Raw genomic sequence first — 4,937 nt, 5'->3', positions numbered from 1 at the left:
TTTCCTGTATTTCCCCTTCTAAACCTTTGCACTCAAGAGCATTAAAGCCCTCCTCATACAGGCCAATTTTGTGTAGTAATGAACTCATATACTAATAACATAGCAAAATTATTATATAATTATACCTGTTAAAATCACAACACAAATCGTTGCATGCGAATATGACATATTGTAATCTTAAATAACAATATAAAATATAGGTAATACCTGTTCGTTCTCATAAATGGAGATGAATGGTTATCCACAATTATAAATATCTATGGTGCTTTTAATGGAATTTTTCATGTGGGCTTATTTCTGTGTGGACATTTTTCCATGTGGACTTTTTCCTGTGAGCATTTATGACCATGTTTTTTTTTTCTATGAACATTTTTCCTGTGGGCTTTTTTCATGGAGAGATTTCTTTTCATTGGGGAGATTGTAGATGAGCCAGTCCTAACATCCAATTTGGAAGCAAGCCTAGAGGCACAACTATTACTTAGGAACATACTTGAAATAGTCCCTGTGCATTATTTCAGTGAATGGACATACATCAACACTTCAGACCACAACACTTGGTTGGGCAAAAAACTGTCAACAATCTTTATTATGCAAGACAGTTTGCATTACTAATTACTTAAAATGGAAAACTCTGTTGTATGTATGTGTGTGTGTATGTGTATTCACACACACACACAAATATACTAAAACAACAATCAAACTAGTTAAACAAGAGCAATACAATATCAAGATGGTGGGCAGAAAGTTTTCCCATAAACTCCTGGGTAGAGGGGATATAGAAGGGTAAGGAGGGAGGTGGGGGAATATGATAGTGCCAAACCATTGCTGTCCTCAATCAAATGCCTGGTGGAACATCTCTGCCTTGCAAACCCTACAGAAAGGTAGCAGCTCTCATGGGATACAGATGTTCTCTGGCAAATTATTCCACCAGGTGGGGGCCAGGGCCAAAAAAGCCCTAGCCCTAGTTGAGGACAGCTGGACCTCTCTTGGGCAGGGGGGTCACCAAAAGGTTCTTACTCTTCAAGCATAACACTCTTCCAGGGGCATAGTGGAAGAGGCAGTCCCAGAGATATGTGGGTCCCTCACTGCTAAGGACCTTAAAAGTTAAAACCAAAACTTTGAAACTGATCCAGTGCTCCCTTGGAAGCCAGTGCAGCTCACACAGCACAGGTTGAATATGTGCAATCTGAGGGGTCCCCATAAATATCCACACAGCCACATTCTTGATCACTTGGAGCTTCCAGGTCAAGTGCAAAGGTAGGCCAATGCAGAGCAAATTACAGTAATCTATCCTGGAAGTGACTGTTGCATGGATTATGGTGGCTAGGTCAGGGTAAAACAGGTAGGGATCCTGTAGCCTAATCTGGCACAGTTGAAAAAATGCCAATTTGGCAACTTTCATGATCTGGGCCTCCATAGACAAGCTGATATCCAGGATCACGTCCAGGCTCTTGACAGTACAAGTTGGTGAAAGGGCCACACCATCAAGAACCAGGGATTGGGAGCCCAACCCCAGCTCCTCCCCCACCCAGACAGGGAACCTCTGTCTTACCTGGATGCAGTTTCAGATGGCTCTGCTTTAACTAAACAACCAACCATATTGATATATTACTTGCAGCTGCTGGAATGGCCTTGGCCTAGCCATAGCTATCTCAGGAATTGTCTTTGAAAGGGCAGCTGCTGTGAGAGCCTCTCAGCCCCACCCACCTCACAGGGTGTCTGTTGTGGGGGGAGAAGATATAGAAGATTGTAAGCCGCTCTGAGTCTCTGATCGAGAAAGAAGGGTGGGGTATAAATCTGCAGTCTTCTATTTCCGAACAAACAGAGGCAATTTTTAAAGCCTCCAACTGAATTATTTTCCTTATTATATATATATTTTTATTTTAGAAAATGAAGTAATGGTATAAAGGGGATACAAACAGGAAAAAGGGATTATAAATTATGTTTCTCAGAAGTAATTATGCATCACAGAGTATATACAACAGTAAGCATTTCTCTCCAACACCTCCTTCATTATAATTTTTAAGATCCTGCTAAAAAAATACAATGCTGCTTACTTCTGTTGGGGCATATTTATAGTTAGCATTTTAGATTTCAGATTTCATAACTAACCTATTTTACATCTACAGTATTGTTTGCCTCCTTACTACATATGTCCGCTGCTTCTATCTACTCACTGTATATTTCAAGAAATAGGAAGTATATCAAGCTATAGAAGGAAAATATATTATCTCATAATAAGAAAGTAGAAAATATTTCTGTTCAAGAAATATTACACATTTATATTTAAGATGTTACATTTAAAACTTACTCTTGTTCTACATTGCAATACATTTATGTACATTTTAAAAGTGTTTCTCATTCCACATTTATCTACTGCTTTCATAATACACATTGCATCTCTCCTCGATTTTGTAATTAATCTATTTCTCAAATAAATTGTTAATTTCAATTAGCAACAATCGCACCTCAGATTAACCTCATTGGCTACGATACTGCCTCTGTGCAAATTTTGCCATTACTGCAGATTCAGCAAGTTTATTTTCCCATTCTTCAAAGTGTGGACAGATATCTATTTTGCATTTTACAACACAGATTATTCTCGCTGGTGTCACCAAACATCTCTTCCAGAATTTTTGGTAATTTATTAGTATGCCTAATAGCATATTCTTAGCTTTCATAGGAAATTCAAATTCTCAATTTTCCCATGTATTCCAATTTTTTTTCACAAGTCCTCCACATATGAAAAATGGTTCCATTTATGTTTTGCCATTTCCTGCATTTCCTTTGTAGTTATTATCTACTTTCTCAATATCCTTTGGGGTTATATATTACCTAAAAACATTTGTACCAATTTTTTTCTTAATGTCTGTCTGACTATAAAACTTGATTTCTTTTCCCCATAAATGTTTCTATTGATGCATAGATATTTGTTCTCTAAAGTTCTGTATCCATTTCATCATACATTTTCTACTTGCTCTTCTTCTGTTTCTATCAGGTGTAATAATATATATTATTATTATATATTATTATATTATTATATATTATAAAACAATATATATATTGTTTTCTGATCCGCTGTTTGAACTCAGTTGCATCTTTTCAACCTTCTGAATTGATTATCTTCTTTACTTTTGAAATTGATTGATAATATAGCAACCACTGTATATTTTGTCTTTAATATCTTGACAAGACTTTCTTGTCTCATGAGCATTTGCCTTGTCACCATACATTAAAAATCATTTTTTACTTATCATAATAGGCTTCTATTGGGGACATAAATAGAGGTTTTGGAGGGGTCTCAATAAACCATATTCTCAAATGTCCATCTCTGATTCTATTACTTCTTTCTTGTGTTGTAATCATTTTTTGTGTTCTATTTATATGTGCATATGGATGTGTGCGTGCGCATATCTGAGTGTGTGTGCATGCACCTGGAAGTCATAGTAACCTCTGGTAACTGACCCTTACTGGGGGTCTGGAGGAAATTCAAGGAGGTAATTGAATAAAATCCCAAGAAGTTCCCAGAGTCTACCCTGCTTAGCTTCCAAGATCTGACAAGATGGGGCTTGCCTGAGCTATCTGGATTAGGGCACCTGTCATTGAAAATCTGCCTTTGGAGACTTGAGGGTGGCCCTGCCATCAGTCAGCATGTTTCCTTTGACAAGTAGAAGAATTTGCCCCAGTAGATGGTATGCTATGGACTTGTGTGTTTTGGCCCGGGGTGATGCTGGTGGTGCTATGAGAGTTGTGGGCACATTTCCCTTGCTTGCATTGTGTGGCTAGGGTGCCCACTGAACTCTGGGGGGGGGGGTTACTTTGAGGAGCTCTGGGAATATTTGCCTTTCTGTTGTTTGGAACTTGCCTTTGGAGACTTGGGAGGGGGGGCTGTGGGAGACTCTTGCCTTGCTTCCAGTGTCTAGCTGGGAGGGGTCTGTCCAGGTGACATTTCCCTTTGAATTTAGCATCACTAACTTGTTCCTGACATATTCCATAAACTCCTGTAACTACAGCTGTCTTTTCAGAGAGAACACTGGGAAGATCTTTATGGGGGTCCATAACTGGAACCCCAGAAATGTAATCTGCCTATAACTTGGAAAGATTGTAGAGGAGTGGGTTGTAGGGTGAGGTTCCCCATGTGTTTGGTTTGTGTAACTTGCATTCTATACACTTTTTAATCTGCACCTGACATTTTCCCCTGGGTCATAACTTGGACCCCCTAAATCTAATCTGCACATAACTTGGAGGGCATATAAAGGAGCACGGGGGGTTCTCCTATGCACCTGCCATGTCCCCAGAAACCACTTTCCTAGGGGGGCATACCTTGGACACCCAAAGCCCAAACTTGAAGAGCAGGTAAATGTGAACCATCTGGAAATCACCTGCAAATTTGGTGTTTCTAGCACGCCAGGGGGACATTCTACCACATCATGTACCTCACAAACTTAACTGAATCACATTTTCCCAGTTTGTGCCCACCCCTAAATATCACACTGTCGAACAACTTGTCCTGGGGAAAAGGTTGAGGATTGTAATCCTGTTTTTTCACCTGAACCAATCAGTGGGTGTTTTTACATTCAGTTTGATCCAGAGTTTTAGAGTCTTCAAATTGCCTGCCACTGTTCTGCTTTCATTATTTTCCTTTTACATTTAAGCGTTTCATTTGGGGGGGGGGAGTGTCTCTGATCAGAGGGCAGCCGGAATACCCTCTCTCTCTCTCTCTCTCGGCTTGGCTTCGCGAACGAAGATTTAAGAAGGGTGCAATAGTCCACGTCTGCTGCAGGCTCGCTGGTGGCTGACAAGACCAATGCAGGACAGGCAGGTCCGGCCACAGTGGCTGCAGGGAAAAGTCTGATTTAGGGTTGGTGCTGTAGCAGTGCGATTCTTCCTCAATCTCCTTTTGTCCTCAAGACCAGCTATGCGTGCGTTCTCAAAAG

The 4,937-nt window shown here is 40.0% G+C and overlaps 1 pseudogene; it reads right to left on the bottom strand.

The window, feature by feature from the left end:
* Window positions 1-2,431: 2,431 nt before the first annotated feature.
* On the bottom strand, window positions 2,432-2,513 carry LOC132567846 (U4 spliceosomal RNA; annotated as a pseudogene).
* Between the last annotated feature and the right edge of the window lie 2,424 nt (window positions 2,514-4,937).

This window comes from Heteronotia binoei, chromosome 2, assembly GCF_032191835.1.
Source record: "Heteronotia binoei isolate CCM8104 ecotype False Entrance Well chromosome 2, APGP_CSIRO_Hbin_v1, whole genome shotgun sequence".
In the NCBI taxonomy this organism is placed as follows: Eukaryota; Metazoa; Chordata; class Lepidosauria; order Squamata; family Gekkonidae; genus Heteronotia; species Heteronotia binoei.
The sequence above is the reverse complement of the archived record's forward strand: the minus strand, read 5'-3'. Positions and strand labels throughout refer to the sequence as shown.